Raw genomic sequence first — 22,925 nt, forward strand, 5'->3', positions numbered from 1 at the left:
TGATATCTTTACACTGACGAGAATACAGTGTGTGATCCAAACATTCCAGGAACGAGCCCAGTGAAGCCAAGCAGACATTCACGGACAAGCGTGTTTAGATTTCCACACAGTGGTTTTCGCTCCTTCGTTTTCCATTCCTGATACTCACACGCATGGGGTTTTATAGATTTGGGGCTGTTTCCACTCAGATTCTTTAATGAGGCCTCAGAGAAACTCCACAGACTAATCGGTGGGGTGCTGAGCAAGCCTGTGACCCAGGACCCACGTCCTGACACCCCTGGTCTTTGGGGTGAGCGAGAGACAGGCTAGAGCTCGGGGGCAAAGGCGACGCTTTGTGGACTGCTCCTTTGCTGAGTTCCTCCTCACTGCTGACGTGCACGCAGAGGCAGACTGAGCGCGCGTGCACTCTCACACGTGAGGAGGCGGGTGGTCAACAGGGCCGGTCGGCCGCGTCCTGTGCTGCTTTGCTTTGGGCCTCGGTGTAAACGTCTGACCTGTTGTTTGCGACCCTCGCCGCCCCCTTAAAAAGCAAAGATCGTTACCCCCTTGTAACGTGAGGCTCCTGTGCCCAGGGAGGTGGACCCCTGGCCTGGGGTCACACGGATTTCAGAGAATCCGCCCAGCCCTTTGGGCCTCGATTTCCTTTTCCTGGGGTGACATGTCCCAGGAGATCACGTGTATCCCTTTCACAACTTGTCTTGAGACATCACTTCATTGACCTTCAGCCTTATCAGTGGAGAGCATTCCCTTGACCAGAGGGCAAGGGAGACCCCTGCCCTGTCCATGACCTTGAAGCATAATCGGGCTTCTCTTTTTCTTCTGACCGTGAGTGGCTGGGTTGGGAAATGTGACTCTTACAAATAAGACAAACTCAATCCCCATCAGGACTGTGAAAAATGAACCAATATTCTCTATTTGCCAAATGATTTTTAATTGTTCAAACATTATACGTGTTTCAAAGCATCATCTCTTTATTCTCCCTGAGGTTTCTATGGCACTTCTTCCAAATGTGGTCATTCCCACTCATACCGAACTGCCAGAGAAGGAGGTTTTTCAATTTTGGTTTTCTTCACCTAGTTAGTGTACACTTGTATAAAAATTAAAATGTTGGAATGTATTTGTATGTAAAATAAAATCACTGAATATACCAGAATTCAGAAGTAATTACAGTTAATATCTTGGTTTAAAACCTTTGCGATTGTTTTCTTTGCATGTGATTTTAAAGTAAGACAGCTCAAACCACACATTCTGTTCTTTACTCTTCTGCCTGATGTATCACACATATCTTTCTACTGTGTATCAGCAGGTACATTTCCATAACATCATGTTTCTTGATGACTAGTATTCCACTTCATTCCTAAGCTGAAATGTATCTGTCTGTTGTAATTTTATCAGTTGACTTTTTAAAATTTTGCTAAAGTTTTGCAAACAAGTTTTATAGCCAATATTTTACCTAAAATTTTTACAATGTTAATTATTTCCTTAACAGACATTCATAATACAAAACCTGGTCAAGAGATGTGTACATTTTAAGGCAGTTGAAAAGGACAGCACCTTTAAAATCCTCCTTCTTTTCGTGTCTTGTCACATGACTGCATCCCTTTGTGGTCCTGAATCAGTGCTTGAATGGTCCCCCGCTCGTAGGTGACTTTATGAAATCAACTTTAAGAAAAAGTAATCTCACAGTGTGATATTTAAAGTTTTGTTTCTATATATGGTCTGAATTCCCAAGAACTCAGTTCCAGATCCTACATGCTCATTCTCCTCTACTTTGACTGACTGGTCATACGAAGGGCCTGCCGCCTGCAGAACGTAAGGGAGACGCTGTTGACCAGTGAGTGGCCAGGCAGCCCCGTCTGAGGACTCCATCTGTCAGCAGCGGTGGGGACGGACCACCTGCCAGGGCAGGAGATGCGGGAGACGTGGGTCTCATCCCGGGGTTGGGAAGATCCCCTGGAGGAGGAAATGGCAACCCACTCCAGCATTCTTGCCTGAAGAACCCCACGGACAGAGCCTGGTGGGCTACAGTCCCTGGGGTTGCAAAGAGTCAGACACGACTGAGCGACTGAGCATGCAGACACATGCTCTCATTCTTAGCCAGCGGACACGTAACCGTGATTATTCCTAAAGGCCCCCGAGCCTTTCTAGGTCCACATCATTGGAAAGAGCGGTGTCGTGCTCGCTGTGCTGTTCTGCGGAGGGTGCTGAGCGGACCCTTCTCAGCCCGTGGCGCCAGCCCTCAGAAAGGCGCTTCCCTACTGCCCAGTTGACCGCGTCCAGGACTGGACGGCCGACTACCGAGCAAGGTGCCACCCCGCCGTTGGAGTGTCTTAGTGGTCGGAGTGTTATTCATGATACGTTGAGGCGAGATGACCCTTTCGTGTTTTGGACCCATTGTTTCCAGTTTTACCTTCTGGAGAGATAAAGTTCGGCCCAAAGATGCTGTTTAAGAATCTGCTACAGGCAGGAGTGGCTCCAGCTACAAAGGGCGATTCCTATTCTGCGTGATAGTATTTTGAATATTCGATGATAGTGGCCGTATTTAGGAAAATTCCTAAACAGACACGTGAAACAACTCTCTTCTCAAGGTGATTGCAGTTTAGCTACACTAACCCTGCTAAGTGTCTGTAAAGCAGTAACTCCTGGCCTGGTTTCCTGACCACACTCCTGGGCTCCCTGGGGAGCTGAGGACAGCTGTGCACCCCCACCTTCCTAAGGATTACCAAAGGTTTCGTTAAAAAGGAAACAAGAGTCGTTTCCCCTAAGCTGCTGGTAAGTGTGACATGAGAACCCGCTCTGCGCGTCGAGCCCACCAGATAAGCCTGGGGGGACACTGGAAACCCCGGGGCTCTGTCTGACACCTGCCTCCTCCAGCAGGCCCCACGGCCACCTAACCCCCAGGTGAAGGGCATTGTCACCTCTCTGGGGGCTCTGGCCCCCAATCATGGGGTGCCTTCCATGCTCAGGAAACTCCGCCGCTGCTCAGACTGGCGTCTGTTTTCTGGAAAAGTCCTCTCACACAGGCCAAGCGCCTGCCGTGCTGGGGCGGGCACTTCCGACAGCTCTCTGAGGTAGGAAGGACGACTGTCCCTGTTTCAAAGGGGAGGATGCAGAAGGCTGGTGCTGGAGGCCCCCAGCATCGGCTGGACGGGGCGGCGCCCGGGCTGAGGGTGCTGCAGGTGGGGCGGAGAGACGTCCCTGCCCCAAACCCTGACCCCCAAGGAGCTCCTCGACCGCCCAGGTGTCTAGAGACGAACACCCACACGCGGGTGGCTTCCATGAGCGTAAATGCAGAAACCACAGACAGTGAGCCGCGCTGTCGTGTGAGCCGCGCTGTCGTGTGAGCCGCGCTGTCGTGTGAGCCGCGCTGTCGTGTGAACGGTCTTCAGCCAGTGTTTCCTTTTAATGTTAACATTTTTTAATTTTATTTATTTTTAACTGGAGGATGATTGCTTTACAATATGGGCTGGTTTCTGCCATACATGAACACGAGTCAGCCGCAGGCATACGAACGTCCCCTCCCTCTGGAGCCTCCGTCCCACCCCGCCCACCTCTCTACACCGTCAGCGAGCGCTGGTGTGAGCCCCCCTCACCATCCAGCGAATCCCACCAGCACTCCATGCAACACACGGTAAACTGTGCGCTTCAACGCTGCGTCCTCAGTCTGTCCCACCCGCCCATCCCTTCATGTGTCCACAGGCCATACTCTCTGTCTGCATTGCTGTTACTGCTCTGTGTATACGTTCATTGGTACCATCTTTCTAGATTCCATCACTCAGTTCACTTCAGTTCAGTCACTCAGTTGTGCCCGACTCTTTGCGACCCCATGAATCACAGCATGCCAGGCCTCCCTGTCCATCACCAACTCCCGGAGTTCACTCAGACTCATGTCCATCGAGTCAGGGATGCCATCCAGCCATCTCATCCTCTGTCGTCCCCTTCTCCTCCTGCCCCCAATCCCTCCCAGCATCAGAGTCTTTTCCAATAACTCAACTCTTCGCATGAGGGGGCCAAAGTACTGGAGTTTCAGCTTAAGCATCATTCCTTCCAAAGAAATCCCAGGGCTGATCTCCTTCAGAATGCACTGGTTGGATCTCCTTGCAGTCCAAGGGACTCCCAAGAGTCTTCTCCAACACCACAGTTCAAAAGCATCAATTCTTCGGCACTCAGCCTTCTTCACAGTCCAACTCTCACATCCATACATGACCACTGGAAAAACCATAGCCTTGACTAGACGGACCTTTGTTGGCAAAGTAACGTCTCTGCTTCTGAATATGCTAGCTGTGCTTTTTTATGTATACCAGGAGTTATTCGCACTTGAGACTATAGTCCCACTGAGAAGTAGCCCTGAAATACAGGAAAAGTCAAGACCATTAACTCTTGCAACACACCAAACCACAGAACAGAGGGACTTCTGTCTCCTGTGCCCAGACCAGGGGCCCAGGGAGGCCCTGCAGGGTCTCCACTGCCCAGATTCTAAGAAACGTGAAATGACCAGAGAGGCCCACAATAAGGGATTCACCTGGCAGATGCTTCTTTAATCTTCAAAAACTGCATGTCAGTGGCAAGGGTCACAGAGGACAGAGTTGGAGGGAGGACAGAGAGTAGGAGTGGAGGACGGAGAGTGGAGGGGAGGGCGGAGGGGAGGGTGGAGGGGAGGGCGGAGGGGAGGGTGGAGGGGAGGGTGGAGGGGAGGGTGGAGGGGAGGACGGAGGGGAGGGCAGAGAGCAGGGTGTCCCCAAGCCATGTGCCCAAGTGACACTCGAGTCACAGTGACTGAGAGTGAGGGGGAGGGGACCCAGAGGGGCCTGAGGGAGCTGCCCCCTGGTGAGTGGCCAGCACCGCTGGGAGCCCCCAAAGCTGGTCGAGGAGGAACCATGCAGGACGAGAGTGTGGGCCAAGCGATCAGAGGCAGTGACGCCAGAATGCGGGTAGGGGGCACACCCATGCATCAGGCAGGCTCTGAGTGAGGATGTCCGTCCTTCTCCATGGCCTGCTCTCTGCATCCAGGTGACACCACTCTGAAACTTAAATTTTCTCCACCTTATATGTGTCCCTTTACATGAAACACAGATATTAAGATACAGCCAGAAGAAAAACATATTTAATCCTATTAAAGATTGTGACCTCATACATTAAAATTTAAAATCTGAACTATCTAGGCTATTTAAAATATCAGCTCTACAGTATTAAGGAATTACTGGAAATCTCCCTGAGCTTGCTCAAACTCATATTCATTGAGTCGGTGATGCCATCCAACCATCTCATCCTCTGTCGTCCCTTCTCCTGCCTTCAATCTTTCCAAGCATCAGGGTCTTTTCTAATGAGTCAGGTCTTTGCATCAGGTGGCCAAAGTATTGGAGATTCAGCTTCAGCATCAATCCAGTGAATATCCAGAGTTGATTTCCTTGAGGATTGACTGGTTGGATCTCGTTGCAGTCCAAGGGACTCTCAAGAGTCTTCTCCAACACCACAGTTCAAAAGAGTCAAATCTTCGACGCTCAGCTTTCTTTATAGCCCAACTCTCACATCCATTCATGACTACTGGAAAAACCGTAGCTTTGACTAGACAGACCTTTGTCGGCAAGGTGATGTCTTTGCTTTTTAATATGCCATCTAGGTTTGTCATAATTTTCCTTCCAAGGAGCAAGCCTGTTTTAATTTCATGGCTGCCATCACCATCTGCAGTGATTTTGGAGCCCAAGAAAAGAAAGTCGGTCACTGTTTCCACTGTTTCTCTTTCTGTTTGTTGTGAAGCGATGGGACTGGATGCCATGATCTTAGTTTTCTGAATGTTGAGTTTTAACTCAGCTTTTTCACTCTGCTTTTTCACTTTCATCAAGAGGCTCTTTGTTTCCTTTTTGCTTTCTGCCATCAGAGTGGTATTATCTGCATATCTGAGGTCATTGATATTTCTCCCGGCAATCTTGATTCCAGCTTGTGATTCGTCCAGTCCGGCATTTTCTGTGATATACTCTGCATGAGTTAAATAGGCGAGGTGACAATATACAGTCTTGATGTACTCCTTTCCCGGTTTTGAACCTGTCCATTGTTCCATGTCTGGTTCTAACTGTTACTTCTTGGCCTGCATACAGATTTATCAGGAGACAGGTAAGGTGGTCTGGTATTCCCATCTCTTTAAGAATTTTCCGCAGTTTGTTGTGATCCACACAGTCAAGGACTTTAGCGTAGTCAATGAAGCAGAAGTAGAATTTTTTTTTTCAACTCCCTTGCTTATTCTATGTTCCAGCGGATGTTGGCAATTTGATCTCTGGCTCCTCTGACTTTTCTAAATCCAGCTTGTACATCTGGAATTTCTCAGTTCATATACTGTTGAAGCTTGGCTTGAAGGATTTTGAACATTACCTACTAGCATCTGAAATGAGTGCAATTGTATGAGAGTTTAAACATTCTTTGGCATTGCCTTTGTTTGAGATTGGAATGAATACTGACCTTTTCCAGTCCAGTGGCTACTGCTGAGGTTTCCAAATTTGCTGCTGTATTGAGTTCAGCACTTCAACAGCATCATCTTTTAAGGTTTGAAATAGCTCAACTGAAATTGCATCATCTCCTCTAGCTTTGTTTGTAGTGATGCTTCCTAAGGCCCAGTTGACTTCACAGTCCAGCATATCTAGCTCTAGGTGAGTGATCACACCATCGTGGTTATCCAGGTCATTAGGACTTTTTTTATATAGTTCTTCTGTGTATTCTTGCCACCTCTTCTTAGTATCTTCTGCCTCTGTTATGTCCTTGCCATTTCTGTCCTCTATTGAGCCCCTCTTTGCATGAAATGTTCCCTTGGTATCTCTAATTTTCCTGAAGAGATCTCTAGTCTTTCCCACTCATTTTTCTCTATTCGTTTGCACTGATCGCTGAGGAAGGCTTTCTTATATTTCTTTGCTACCCTCTGGAACCCTGCATTCAGTTGGGTATATCTTTCCCTTTCTCCTTTGCCTTTCACTTCACTTCTTTCCTCAGCTATTTGTAAGAACAGTATGAATACCATCATGGCTGTGCTTTAAAATAAATTTCTTACATTTTAGAGATGCATACTGAAACACTTCTAGGCAAAACTGTATGATCTCTGGACTTACTTTGCCAGTAATATAGAATGGTTACTGATGGTTGTATGGATGAAGCGTCATCAGCCAAATGACATTCTTACAACTGATTGATGGGTAAGTGGGTTTATTATACTCTTCTGTGTACTTCTGTATTTGTGTAACATTTTCCATAGTAAAAGGTTTCAGTGAACAGAAAGTTGAACGGCATCACGTATCACGCACCAACTTGTAGGAGATAAGCCAACTTCCGACTTGTGGAAACTGGGGGTAAATGTTCTTTCTGTGCCTCAGTTTAGTTGGTTTTAAACAGTGGATGTTAATGGCGTGGACCTTCACAGGGTCGCTGTGGAGATGGCGTGAGCTGTGGTGTGGAACAGGGTGCACGTGTGCTGCATGTGAACCCTCCACGGGGCCTCAGACACGGCGGAGCCCTCCACAGACTGCGGTCACTGCCGTCAACTCTCACGCAGGCAGAACCTCCGTGCTCATTTTCCACCGAGGACTTCTTACATTGGCGATTGCTCTGCGGAAAAAGCCCTTAGCTTTGTATATGAAAGCATTTTAGAATCAATAGTTATCTTTTCTATTTTAAAATCAAAACTTGAATCGATTTAGTAATTAGTGACTTCTGTGACTTGTGCCATTGAATATATTTTGAAAAGTATTTCAAGAAATGATATAAAAATGGGTTTAAAACTTGCTGGGACTATATTAACATATTTTTTTTTTCCTTCAGGGCAGGAGAGCTTAGATTAGTAGATTAGATTTAATTGCTTTTCATTTCTTTTTTTTTTTTTTTTTTGGTGCAAAGCATAAATAACTACATTTTTTCTCTAAATACAATTGTTGAAGGGCCACTTATGTTCTGTCCTTACCTAACACTTGAGCTGTAGTCTCTGCAGTTGCATGATTAATCGTACACTGCTCTTTTCCAAAGTATTTAAATCCGGACCCATAGCTGTGCTACAAAAGGAAATGGGAATTTGGACAGTTGCCTTTTCTTCAGAACCCGCGTTCCCTGCTACCGTTTTGGAGGTGGGAGGGCTGTGGGATCAGGCGCTGCATCATCCACATCCTTTCTCTGTGTGCCGTCTGCTCTTCCCTTCCCTGCACCTTGGAACTAACACCGCCACCCGGGAAACCGGCTGCATTTCATTGGTGAGAGATGGCAACAGTGGTTTCCACAAGGTTGACCCGCCTTGTACACTCACTGTGCCTGGCGAGGAGGGAGGGAAAGATGAGAGCAGACTGAGTTTTGGTGACAGCAGGTCAGGATTTAGCAGGTGAGCAGGAGCAGTGAGCACTCAGTGCCACATGCGAGAGCCAGGTCAGCTCTGGGGAGGGTGCGTGCATTCTGACAGCAGAGCTGGGAGGGCTTCCTGGGCAAGGGGGTTAAACAGGCTTGGCATCTGGTGCCGAGAAAGGAAGCAGGCATGCAAAAAGAGATAAGAAGCTGTGGAACACACACAGCATTCTCTGTGTGCATCTGGAGAGAGGGCGAGGTTCCATTTAGACCTGTTGGTCTAAAATAAATAAATACTGAAATTTGCCTCTCACGCCTGCCCGTGTGGTCGCCCGCTCTCAGTTTCACTGCATAAGGAGACCCCAGTGTAAGGAGCTCGGAGGGCAGGACCCTGTGCAGAGGACCAGTGGGAGCGGTGGACAGCGAACAGCATGAAGATACTGGTGTCTCCTCCGTCCCCTTCCGTCCTCCCATCTCTACCCTCGTATTTGTGGAGTTACCTCCGTGTGCAGTTGCCAAGGGATTTTTCAAATGAACTGACACGTTTGTAAACCTCAGGAGGCCTGCTTGACCCAGACCCTGAGTGGACTGGTGCTGGACGGGCTGGTTGCCCAGACTGCATGTTCACGCAGCTGGACAGGCAGGTCTGGGCTCCGGCTGGAGGGCTAGTGTGAAGGTGCCCTGGTTTTGCAGGCGGGCACCCTGCTTCAGGACCTGGCTCCGTGTGTTCAGTGGTCCCACCTTCCTGGCTTCAATCACAGACAACCCTCCCAGAATGAAAAAGCTCATTCTCTGAAAAGGAAGCTGGAACCAGGTGTGTCCGTGTGAGCCCCGGAGCACCTCCTGCCTGGGAGTCACTGCTGCGTCCACGCTCTCACAGCCCACAAACAACCAACGGCAGCTGATTGCTGGGCCCACGGCGGTGGGGAGCACGAGCTGTCGGGGGGCGAGGAGAGGTGGGCCCACGGCGGTGGGGAGCACGAGCTGTCGGGGGGCGAGGAGAGGTGGGCCCACGGCGGTGGGGAGCACGAGCTGTCGGGGGGAGCGGGGAAGTCAGCAGGGAGGGACGGGAGAAGCCTCATCTGATAAGGTGCTGGAGGGTCTTCCCGGGCAGAGGAGGGTGGCCAGAGTGCTCCTCCACGGTAAGTGGAAGGGAGGAGGCCTGAGGTGTGGGGAGCACGCCGAGTCCTCGTGGGATCCGCTGATCTGAGGGTCCCAGGACTGCCCCCACTGCACTGTGGGAATTGATCTTATGGGCGACAGAGAAGGCTAGCGCGTGTGAGTGGGGATCATGCCAGTACAGCTGAAACCAGAGGAGAGGGTGCCCAGCCACCCCGACCATGTGGCCACCTAGAGACCCAGAACAGGAGCATCTCTGTTCCATGACGATGCCAGCCTGGTGCAGGAAGTGCACTGGCCCAGTGTCCCAGCCACGGGCCTGGACCTGTCCTCAATGAAGCCACCCCCTGGCAGGCTGGCCACTCTCCAGTGCCACAGCTGGACCCAGAGCAGCACCCCTGGCTGGGGTCTGGTGCTCAAAGCATCATGCAGACAGGACACGGCACCCTGTGGCCAGAGCAAGCACACAGGGCAGAGCGGAGAAGCAGGTGGAGCTGAGAGGAGCGAACTTCCTGGGACGCCTGTGCCACAGGGCGCTGGGTGGTCTCAGCTAGATGGTGCTCCAGAACATGCAAGTCACGTGCACACCCCACTGCATCTCACACACACACACGCACACACACATGCATACTCGTACACACGCACACCCAGGTGCACACACATTCACATATATGCACATGCACGCACGCACACATGCACACACAGGCACACGTGTGAGTGCACACGCACACATACGCACACGTGAGCATGCACACGTGTGTGCACGTGTCCACACACACGTATGCACACACGTGTGTGCACATACACAAACACAGGCACACACACTGCTTTACATCCTCTTCACATTCCCTTTCCCAATGGCCCCAGGCACTCAGGCCTCCCAGTGTCCACTCCTGGAGACACTATCTCCAGTGACTCCCACCCTGGCCCCACCCTGTGCTCTCGCAGCCATTTCTCACGTCCCTGGGACAGTACTGACCTTGCCTCACTGGACTCGCAGGATGACCTGCTTTCCCTGTCCTGGTCTCCTCGTAGCCCAGGGCAGGACCATGGCCCCCAGATGAACCCGGCCCAGCAGGGGGCCTGCCTGAGTCTGCCCAGGACTCACTCTGGCGGCCGTTCATAAGGATGCACCTATGATCTCTTCTTGCCTCATGGTGATGTGCTCTGTGGGTTTTGTGAGACTCCGTGAGGAGACTTTTGAGAATATGCATGCAGTGATGTCTCTAAAGATGTCCTGTACCCAGCACTAATAGTTCAGTTCAGTCACTCAGTCGTGGCTGACTCTTTGTGACCCCATGAACTGCAGCACACCAGGCCTCCCTGTCTATCACCAACTCTTGGAGTTTACCCAAACTCATGTCCATCGAGTCTGTGATGCCATCCAACCATCTCATCCTCTGTCGTCCGCTTCTCCTCCCGCCTTCAATCTTCCCCAGCACCAGGGTCTTTTCCAATGAGTCGGTTCTTCACATCAGGTGGCCAAAGTATCGGAGTACAAATATTTACTGTCTATTTAAAAACATTTTAATCACAGACACCTTCTTTCTCAGACTACTCCCTTTTGTCTCAGAAATTAGTTTAGAAAATAATCAAGCCCACACCTCCTAGAACATAGAGACAGTTGGGATTACTGCCATTAGAAGCTAAGAGGGTTCATATTGTAAGAGTGACAGAGGTCATCCTTTTTCCCAATTCCTCTTGATTTTGGGAGGAAAACTTTTAATTTCCATTGTGATTAAACGATGGCATCTGAGTTTGCCTTCCTGCCTCCTCTCCTCCTTCCGTGTGCCTTGTACGAACATATGACGTGAGTGCAGGGAGACTGTTCTCCACACTCATCTCACAATTATCTGGTTAGTGTTCCCAGAGATCTTTATATCATAATTTTAATTTAATGAAAGTGGTAAAAGGTTTAAAATTCCCCAAAGAGCATGGATGAGAGTTTTCATCCACAGCAGTGTTCTCTGGGTGGATGCGGGCCCCGCTCTCACGTAACCCCGCCTCCCGACATGCGCAGAGCGGTAAGAGCCATAGCCCGCGTCTCCTTCCTGTAACCCCGTCCCCGCCTTAGAAACCGTTCCGGCTTGCCGCCGAGCAGAGCGCACGCTGGGAGCTCCCGCAGCACAGCTGCGTGCCGGCTGGGCGGGCTGCGCCTCAGCTGGTCCAGACCTGCGTGTTCCTGCAAGTCCTGGGCCTCCGCCTCCTCGAGCGCAGCGAGATCCGGCCGCAGCGCCGGAAGCGGGGCTGTTTCCTGGGAAATGGAAAGCTTTCCAGGTGGAAACCTAGTCTTTCTGGGAAGAGCTGCAAAGTACTGTCGCCCCACGTTCTGCAGGGACGCATGGGCCTGAAAGGGCCTCTGTGACCCCATTTTCTGCGCTGATCGCTGCTGTCTGCGAGGGCTGTGTTTACTGGTGGTTGTCTTTACATGTGCTTCAGTCCTGGCGTGGTCTGTGTTCTCATTGATTTTTTTCCTTTCGTTTAATATTTGGCTTTTTCTTACTGACTGCTCTTGACTAAGATGTACAACTTGAGAGTTGAGAATTAAGTTGTATTGGGCAAAATGACTGCAACCTGGGAGGTTGCGTCTCAGATAGCTCTGAGAGACTGCTCCAAAGTGACAGTGGGGGAGGGTCAATACAGATGGTTTTGGTGAAGGGGAGTTCAGCACCATGTGAACCATGAAACGCTCGTTTTACAAAAGGCTTTTTTGTGAGTCATGAGGATCTGATGTCACCATGAAGGGATTTAGTGCTTCTCCAAATGTGAGGAGATACAGGGATTGAGATCATAAAGTCTGTCCCTAAAAACATCCAACTATCTAAAGACCCATCCCACCAGATTCCCCGGAGCACAGAGCGCCTCACTGCACCCTGAGCGCCCTCAGGGATTACTGAAGGGCAGCAGCTGTAGCAGCGCAGCGTTCGGTCTCCGTAGAGGCAGATGGCAAATGCCTCTGTTGTTTGGTCGCTGGCAGTGCTCTTGGCAAGTGCCAATCTGTAGTTGACACTGTGTATCATCAATTTTAGACTTCCCTGGAGGCTCAAACGGTAAAGCGTCTGTCTATAATGTGGGAGACCCGGGTTCGATCCCTGGGTTGGGAAGATCCCCTGGAGAAGGAAGTGGCAATCCACTCCAGGACTATTGCCTGGAAAATCCCATAGACAGAGGAGCCTGGTAGGCTACAGTCCATGGGGTCGCAAAGAGTCGGACACGAGTGAGCGACTTCACTACACTATCATCAACTTTATATTATTCATTGATTTCCTCAAAAAACTAGTGATCACATTAACTCCAAGGATAGAGTAACAAAACAAAATCCTTGCCTTTAAGGGAAGAATGTCTTAGTGTGTGTGTGCTTGGCCGTAAGCAACCAGGTAGAAGGGCTTCTCTGGTGGTTCAGTGATCAAGAACCCACCTGCCAATGAAAGAGATGCAGGTTTGATCCCCTGGAGAAGGAAATGGCCACCCACTCTAGCATTCTTGCCTGGAAAAACCTGTGGGTGGAGGAGCTTGGAGGGCTACAGTCCACAGGTCACTTAAGAGTCGGACAACATTCAGTGACTAAACAACAGCAAAGCAGATGCAAATGTTAGAAGGGAGGCAGGAAGAGGGAGAGGCAGAGCTGGGGCTGGAGGAGGCAGGCGGCCCTCCATGTGCAGCCTTTGGAGGGTCCAAGAGGTGACTCCAGGTAGTATCAGGAAGCAGCCCAGCAGCGGGAGGGTGGCGCAAAGGCCCTGAGGCAGTGCCTGAGGCACTTAGAGATACTGTCAACAGGCCTCTGGGGCTTCAGAAGACTGGAAGAGGAAGAGTTTTAGGGAGGAGGTTGGAGAGATAACAGGGCAGGAATCAGATCCCAGATGGTTCAGGGTGTGCGTATAACACACAGGGTGTGTATGTGTGAGCTCTGGCTCCTACCTCCAGTGTGACAGGAACCACTGGCAGTGCTGGGCGGAGAGATGATGCACCTGGACAGGCATTTTACGAGGCTCCTGGGGCTGTAGGGGGAGAAGGACTGCGGACGTGGAGGGAGGGAGCGTGGGGGACCTGGCTGGAAACCCTGGGAGTGAAGAGCTGACGGGGGGACCAATAAGATGCTGGTAGAGATTGGGGGGTGTCAGGTCGCCACTGGGACAGGGGAGGGCTTTTTCTGTCTGCTGGGGCTGCAGGAGGACTGGACTCGATGCAGGTCCAGCAGGTGCGTGGACAGGCCATCCTGTGTCCAGAGGAGACACATCCTAAACCCCGCCTCCCAAGACCGTCTATGGCTTGGACTGTGGGTGGGCCAGGGAGCCTTTCAAGTATTCGAGTTCTCAAGTCCTGTCATTTCTAACGTGTGCCAGTCTTCTGCTGTGAATGCAAGAGGCTACCTTTATCGCCTGGAGCACACAAGTGAAGAGCAGCCCTCCCGGATGATGACCTCAGGTGGGCCTTCTCAGCCTGTGTTGGTGACAGACATTTTACATTTAAGGGTTCTTCAAAGTTCTGATTCAGAAATCTATACTCTGGGTGCTGTGTTCACTTGTGACCTGATCGTCACCTCGGGAACAAAGCAAACCTCCTGCTACAGGCAGAGGCCTTCAGTGTCAGGATGGCAGGGATCCTCACACACACATGTACACACAGGCACACACACACACACAGTGTGCACACAGGCACACGCACACACATGCACACACAATGCACACACACAGGCATGTGCACATGCATGCACACACAATGTGCACACAGGCACACACACATGCACAGTGCTCACACATGCACACATAGGCACACACACACATGCACATACAATGCACACACATGCACGTGCACATGCATGCACACACAATGTGCATACAGGCACACACACATGCACAATGCTCACACATGTGCACACAGGCACATGCACACACAGGTGCACGCAGATGCACACACACATACATGCACACAATGCACACACGGGTGCACACACATGCACACGTAGGCACACACAATGCACAACCAGGCACACACTTGCACACACACTATGCACACAGGCACATATATGCATACACCTGCACACACAATGTGCACACAGGCACACACACACATGCACATGGGCAGGCATGGGGGCCCTGAGTGATGTCCTCCTAGCCCCCTGAAGTGACTGCCCCTCTCCTCCGTTCTCCTTGGGAGCAGGAACAGAAGCCAAAGCCTCAGCATCCTTGGTCGGGAATCTGTATCTGACATAATAAATCCAACTGGATGACCAGGAAGGCCAGAAATATCAAGTCTGTTCACTTCAGCTGATGTTAAGGGCATTAAGGTCTGTATTAAGGGGACCCTGGGGTGCTGTGTCACATGCTCCTTGCTGTCTCCTCAGTCCTGAGCTGGCCTGGCAGGTGAGAGGCCCAGAGTCCTGGCCAAGCTCAGGCGGGGCTTTGAGCCATGGGAGGTTGTGCTCTATTTTCTTTATTAATTGATTTTTCACAGTTTTATGTGCTCTTTGTGAACCTAGAACTTCCAGATGTACAAGCTGGATTTAGAAAAGACAGAGGAATCAGAGATCAAGTTGCCAACATCTGTTGGATCATAGGAAAAGCTAGAGAATTCCAGGAAAACATCTATTTCTGTTTCATTGACTATACCAAAGCCTTTGATTGTGTGGATCACAACAAACCATTAGAAAATTCTTAAGATATGGGAATACCAAACCATGTGCCTACTAAGAAACCTGTATGCAGGTCAAGAAGCAAGTTAGAACTGGACATGGAACAACAGATGGCTTCAAAATTGGGAAAGGAGTACGTCAAGGCTGTATATTGTCACCCTGCTTATTTAGCTTATATGCAATGTATATCATGCAAAATTCTGGGCTGGATGAAGCACAAGCTGGAATCAAGATTACTGGGAGAAATATCAATAACCTCAGATATGCAGATGACACCATTCTAATGGCAGAAAGCAAAGAGGAACTAAAAGTTAAAGAGTGAAAAAGCTGGCTTAAAACTCAGCATTCAGAAACTAAGGTCATGGCATCCAGTCCCATCACTTCATGGGAAATAGATGGGGAAACAGTGGAAACAGTGAGAGAGTTTATTTTCTTGGGCTCCAAAATCACTGCAGATGCTCACTGCAGCCATGCAATTAAAAGATGCTGCTTCTTGGAAGGAAAGCTATGACAAATCTAGACAGCATATTAAAAAGCAGAGACATCACTTTGCCGACCAAGGTCCTTCTGGTCGGTTTTTCAAGTAGTCGCATACGGATGTGAGACTTGAACCATAAAGAGAGCTGCGTGTCGAAGAACTGATGCTTTGGGACTGTGGTGCTGAAGACTCTTGAGAGTCCCTTGGACTGCAAGGAGATCAAACCAGTCAATCCTAGAGGAAATCAACCCTGGATATTCATTGGAAGGACTGAAGCTGAAGCTGAAGCTCCAATGCTTTGGTCCTAATGCGAAGAGCCAAGTCATTGGGAAAAAACCCTGAGGCTAGGAAAGATAGAAGGCAGGAGAAGAACGGGACAACAGAGGATGAGATGGTTGGATGGCATCACCGACTCAGTGGACATGAATTTAAGCAAGCTCCAGGAGATAGTGAAGGACAGGGAAGCCTGGTGTGCTGCAGTCCATGGGGTCACAGAGTTGGACACAACTGAGCGACCAAACGACATCAAAATGTAGTCCTGCGATGTCCTTTGATTGATTATCTTAGAGATTGCCTGCACACTTGGAGAACCAATTAGGGACACGCTTCTCATTTCTTCTCTGCTTGTCTGTTCCTTTTGGGCTCACCTCAGATGTGCCAGATGTATGATTAAAGGACAGGCCTTCCCTTCCTATTTATCCCATCCGTAAATCTGCCACATGGTAGGACTCGGGAACATCTTTTCCTGGGAGTAAGTCATTGTATGTGAATGCAGAACGTGCCACGCTCATAGTGAGAGAAATGTGGTGAAGCCAGCACAGGATGCTCACAGTGGCTGCCGTCTGTACACACAGACTTCTCACCAGGGACACCTATCGTTTCTAATATTGGGGTGAAGGCCACGGGTGCCTTTGCAGGCACTGGTGAGACCCTGAGTGCTGTGGGGGAAGTAGGCGATGGTTCTGGCTGAGAGAACCACAGAGGACGCGGTTCCTGCAAATGTGAAGGGGTGGGCATCCAGGCAGAAGGTGCTGCAGGGGCAGAAGGTGGAGGCGGCCAGAAGCACAGGATTGTTCAGACAGCTGTGGTGCCAGACGGAGGGGAAGCGGAAGGAGAAAGTGCACCACGTGATGAAGAGCTCCGAAGGCCACCTAAGCGGGGAGGACTCGCCATGGTGACTGGCTGCCAGGTCATCGTTGAGCTGGGACAGGACAGGGCTTGGCTTAGAACGCAGAGGTTGGTTGGGATCTCCATGCAGCCTGCAGGTAGAAACAGAGGAATCCAAGTGAGAACGGAGAGCGAGGGAACGAAAACCCAACTGGCAACAGCAATGAGCCCGCGCCTGCCTGGAACAAAGCCTCACACCGTGGTCTCACCTGACTCTCCCAGCATCTGCTACGAGATGGGGCAGTTTTCCCAGCATCTGCTATGAGATGGGGCAGTTGTCAGCCCAGGCCAAGGCCACACACAGAAAGTGACGAAGCCATTTAGAAAAGCCTATGGCCACTGGGCACTGATGTGACACTCAAGTGCGCGGTGTTTTCCTAGAAACTCTTTTCTATTGTATTTTACAAAATAATTGAGTTGGGTTTTTAAAAACCTTCTGCTGAGCCTCCGGATGTTTGGGAAGCACCGAGTGATGCTCCACGTGGAATCGCGGTGTTGGCTCAGCAGAGCTAAGACATCACAAAGCCCTAAAGCTGGGTCCTTACTGATGGCAGACAACACAGTCGGGTCTTGACATCTCTTTGCTAAGATTTCAGCTCACTCTGTAGCCATCCCACCGTTCTGTGTGAACTGAGAAGAGCTGAAGGGTCCTTTCTATTTACCTTGTGGACGGATTGTTTGTCCCCCCTCCCCCCCACCCGGCTGCCCTACAGATTTATCTTCATAATTATATTTTATATAGGCCAATAATTAAATCAGTGTGAATTCCCTCAACATATCATGGCTGATTTCGAGGCAGAGGTGATGTTAACATGTGAAGGAAAGACAGTCCAGGATGGAGAGCTGCAGGGTGTCCTCCAGGCTGAACACAGGTCAGGAGGGAAGATGGTAGTACTTTGGAAATTCATGACAAAGAGGATTTTTTGAGGAGTTTCTGTTATGATTTCCCAGGACCGTGGGTACGTGCCTAGGCACTCACACTGTGTCTGTCTCTTTGGACCGTAGCCTGCCAGGATCCTCTGTCCGTAGGATTTTTCAGACAGGAATACAAGAGGGAGCTGCCATTTCCTCCTCCAGGGGGTTTTCTCAACCCAGGGATCAAACTCGAAACTCATGTGTCTCCTACACTGCAGATGGTTTCTTTGCCCACTGAGCCATGGGGAGAGCCCAGCTTGATCACCACTGGTTCCCATTGGTCAATCTATTATTCACCATCATGTTTCCCAAATGTAAAAAAAAAAAAATTGTTTAGTGTTAGTGTTAAAGAGTGATTTTTATTATACCTCTGGCTGTTTCTCAAGTTAAAAAAAAAAAAAAAAGGTTTGTAGGCTGTGTCGTTCAGTTGCTATGGCTTGGTCTAAATGTGGAAAGCTGGGCCTTAAAATGATAAATTTTGTGTTTCAACCAGAAATTTCCCCATTTTTTCTGCTCCTTCTCTTTTCTGCTACTTCTATGTGGATAGCTGGTCGCCTTTTGTGCACATTAACTCAACACTAGCTCCACCCACCTCACTGGTTCTTTATGCAAAATGTATGGAAATTAAGTTTTTGTGTTTCAAAGGGGGATTATATTTTCCATACTTTCATCACTACTTTTCATTCCTAGTGAACAATGACAGAGAAGCTGATCATTTGCAGTTCAGAAAATAAAGTATTTCCATCCAAAGTAGGCATCTACAGGAATGAAATATATCCGGGCTTTGGGAAAATTGGAAAATGACCTCTTTTTAAACTCTGCTCCATATCTCACAGGTCTATTTCTAGCGCTTTGGAATTCCCATCTGTTATCCCCCCAACTCTCACCCCTGATTAATATTAATCAGAAGACTGAATCAGAAGTGAATTTTCAAGCCGGGCCTTCAGAGCAAATATTAGATTCACGAACTCAAAGGGACTCGAGTGAGGCGGGAGCTCCGACGCTGTCCTGAAGGCTCGTCCTTGGTCCTCCTCCCGTCTCGTTTTTTCACGCCTGCTTCGAGGGTGGTGTCTGTCCCACAGCCTCATCTCCCATCTTTGCAGCTGAATCTCAGATCCCTGTGCAGGCTTCTGGGATGCAGATGCCCAGCTGGCCCCTGGCCGGATATTTCCATGTCAGTGACCCTGGATACCTCGAGCTCAGCATCTCGCAACCACAGCCAGACTCCTCCCACCAGCATCTCCTTGGGCTGAGTCCACACCCCTGGGTCATGTCTTCCCACTCTAGCTGGCCAGGTGCAGAGCGCAGCACCGTCTGCTCGCCCACACCCTCCCTGAAGGCACAGCCACCTGGCAGCCCTGTTTCCTCCATCCGGGGGGCGTCTACCCCAGGTTCCCCCTGCGGCTCTTGTTTTTCACAGTCTGCTCTAGAGTTGCATTTACTTCTCACACGGCTTCCAGTATTCTTTGTAAAACAGAACATGAAGCAGGTGCTTTGGATCCTTCGCGTGGGTTCAAACCCAGTCTGTTTGGAGGCTTTGGGAACTCACTGGCCTCTCTGAGTGTCGACGTCCCCATCTGAAATGATGGAAATGATAGCTGATATGCAGGCTGCTGTGAAGATAACCGGTGTGGCAAAGCCCAGGTGCCATTGGGCAGGGGCTATGGAGGTATGCGCGAGGCAGCTCGTGGAACGGTCGCCGCGGGCACTCCTCCCCGCTCACTTTCTTTCCCGCACTGTCAAGCGTGTCAGCTGGACTTGGGGCCACTGCTCCCCTAACCTCACCACACGCCTTTCATGGTGACCTTTAACCCCACCCGGCCACTCCCCTTCACCCTGGAGGCAGGACAGTGCCACCTGCCTAAGGCGCTCTCCCCAGACCACTCTCTCCTCCCCCGCCGCCGGCACCCGCTCCTCTGGTGCCATTCCTGCACTGTCCCGAGCATCGTCATGTCGGAGGGTTGAGCGTGCAGCCCACAGACTCTGGCTCAGTGTCCCGCCCCTCACCCACCCCACCTGCCAGTGCCTCTGTGGAGCACTCCTGGGGCTGCCAGATGTGGCCCTAAAACCTCCGGGCTCTTAGACTTGCTCATCTTTCGTGCACAGTTGGCGGAGATATTCAGGTCTTACCATGTGAACCCATCCAGGCTCCCAACGCAGGTTCCCAGGATTCCATTATCCCTGGGGTGGATTATCCCCTTGGGGAGCATTGTCACATTTTAGGAGAAGCACAGACGTTGAAGTCAGAGAGATCTGAGTTTCCAGCCTCACTCTGCCATGCTTTAACTCTGTAAGCTTTTATCGAGCTCTGTGACTTTGCTGAGAATCACCTTATTAATCTATAAACTGGGCGCAATGCTACAACCTGCCTTGCAGGGCTGCCAGAAGATTAGATGAGACACTGCTTGTCAGGCTGTTATAATTCCTGAGGCATAACGAGGTGGTTGAAGGCTGGGCTGAGTTGCTGGACGTGCGATGGGTGATGCTCTCAGCAAACCCCAGCATGCCCGGGCCATGTGTGTGGCACCCCCAGAGCCAGACCCCGGCTCCAGGCATACCCAGGATCGCTGCGTGAACCACTTCCGGCGCGTCAGCTGAAGGTCTCGCATCCTTCAGCGTTTCACTCCCTTCACCGATGCCTTACTGAGGTCTACAATCCCATCCCCTCATGGCCTTCCTGCCCTTTTCATGGTCGTTGTTAAAGGTTAATGCATTGGTGGCTTTCTGTGTACCGGGAACCGCTCTTCATCTTTTATTCCTATTAAACTTAGTGCTTACCCTACCCTCTGAGGTGTGGCCCCTCCACGATCAATGTTCCACAGATAAGGAATCATCACTCAAAGGTTAAGTACTTTGCTGAAGTTCACAGAGCTGCAGAGCGCAGGCTCTTACCAGATGAACTTCTTCATGTGCTGAACTTGTGGGAAAGTCACCGGAACCCCCACCTGAGCACAGTGACGTGAGCTCATCTGAGTCCCCAAAAGCCATACTCTGCACTTTCTGTACACCTGCGCCTACTGTGTACTCTGCACCTACTGCATACCCTGGGCATACTCTATAGCCTGCACCTACTGTATACTCTGCTGCTGCTGCTAAGTCGCTTCAGTCGTGTCCAACTCTGTGCGGCCCCATAGACGCCAGCCCACCAGGCTCCCCCGTCCCTGGGATTCTCCAGGCAAGAACACTGGAGTGGGTGTATACCCTGCACCTACTGTATACTCTGTACCTACTGGATACCCTGTGCCTACTCTATGCCTACACCTACTGTGTACTCTGATTGGATTCTGCTTTGACTGCTATTAGATCTCTCTGAACCCCAGGGACAAGATATTACTAAAATAAGAAAGGCCCACATTTATCGAATTTTCTTTGTATTAGACAGTGTACTGAGTCTCTCACTTACACCATCCCATTTAACTCTAATGACAGTTTTCAAAGGTGGATGTCATTATTCTCATTTTCCAAGAAAGAAGCTGAATTCTAGTTGCCCAAGATTTTATAGGCATGAAGTGATAAAGCAGGAAGTTGAACCCAAGTCTGACTGACTACAAACATCATGATTTTACTTATTATCTCTTCTTTTTTTTGTCATCTCTGCATCCCCTTTAGCATTTGGTCTGGCTTCTTGCACCTCAGAAATGCCCCGAAGAAATCCTTCCAGGCTGGTGTGAGTCCACTGTGTGGAGATGTTCACACTGTGATCAGAGAGCACAGTGATGCCACCCAGTCATCTCATCCTCTGTCATCCCCTTCTCCTCCTGCCCCCAATCCCTCCCAGCATCAGAGTCTTTTCCAATGAGTCAACTCTTTGCATCAGGTAGCCAAAGTACTGGAGTTTCAGCTTTAGCATCATTCCTTCCAAAGAAATCCCAGGGCTGATCTCCTTTAGGATGGACTGGTTGGATCTCCTTGCAGTCCAAGGGACTCTCAAGAGTCTTCTCCAACACCACAGTTCAAAAGCATCATTCTTCGGCGCTCAGCTTTCTTCACAGTCCAACTCTCACATCCATACATGACCACTGGAAAAACCATAGCCTTCACTAGATGGACCTTTGTTGGCAAAGTAACATCTCTGCTTTTGAATATGCTATCTAGGTTGATCATAACTTTCCTTCCAAGGAGTAAGCATCTTTTAATTTCATGGCTGCAGTCACCATCTGCAGTGATTTTGGAGCCCAAATAGTAGTCTGACACTGTTTCCACCATTTCCCCATCTATTTCCCATGAAGTGGTGGGACCAGATGCCAAGATCTTAGTTTTCTGAATGTTAAGCTTTAAGCCAACTTTTTCACTCTCTTCTTTCACTTTCATCAAGAGGCTTTTGAGTTCCTCTTCACTTTCTGCCATAAGGGTGGTGTCATCTGCATATCTGAGGTTATTGATATTTCTCCCGGCAATCTTGATTCCAGCTTGTGCTTCTTCCAGCCCAGCATTTCTCATGATGTACTCTGCATAGAAGTTAAATAAGCAGGGTGACAATATACAGCCTCGACGTACTCCTTTTCCTATATGGAAACAGTCTTTTGTTCCATGTCCAGTTCTAACTGTTGCTTCCTGACCTGCATACAGGTTTCTCAAGAGGCAGGTCAGGTGGTCTGGTATTCCCATCTCTTGAAGAATTTTCCACAGTTTATTATGATCCACACAATCAAAGGCTTTGGCATAGTCAATAAAGTAGAAATAGATGTTTTTCTGGGACTCTCTTGCTTCTTCCATGATCTAGCGGATGTTGGCAATCTGGTTCCTCTGCCTTTTCTAAAATCAGCTTGAACATCTGGAAGTTCACGGGTCACGTATTGCTGAAGCCTGGCTTGGAGAATCCTGGCACTTTCTATCGCTGCCCCTGACTTTGGGTGTAGGTAGCTCCTCTTGGCCGCGCTTCTGTGCGGTCCGTCGCAGCCGCCGCGCTTCTACTGTCCTGCAATGTAGCTCCCTAGAAGTCAGCAGCATTCAGGAACTCAGGGAGATCTCGGGAACAAACGGTGAAATTAGAGTCAGGACCAAATTAAAGGGTGACAAGGCGTGCTCTGTGCTCCTCCCAGGGTTCTGGGCTGTGAGCTGCTGTCGGCTCCTGGGGGCCCGCGTAAAGGCCCGGCTGCAGGTCCCGCTGCTGGCTGTGTTCTCCTAATCCAGGGCCTGCTCAGTGTCTGTGTGCAAAGCGCTTCTTTAGAGGTGGGGCTCCAGGCATGCTGAAGTCCGTATGCCCCACACGGTTCAGCGTCCGTCCATGCTGCATCAGGAGGATTCCCGTCCTCCTGCAGGATGACCTGGGGTCAGCGTGAACATGTGTGTTGACCCCTCTTTCAC

General features: G+C 50.1%; 1 protein-coding gene across 17 annotated transcripts in view; it reads left to right on the forward strand.

Moving 5' to 3' along the window:
* The window catches only part of MYT1L (myelin transcription factor 1 like), a 396,883-nt gene that overhangs the window by 44,886 nt on the left and 329,072 nt on the right, over positions 1–22,925 (forward strand). The window lies entirely within an intron of this gene.

This window comes from Bos javanicus, chromosome 8, assembly GCF_032452875.1.
Source record: "Bos javanicus breed banteng chromosome 8, ARS-OSU_banteng_1.0, whole genome shotgun sequence".
Taxonomy (NCBI): Eukaryota; Metazoa; Chordata; class Mammalia; order Artiodactyla; family Bovidae; genus Bos; species Bos javanicus.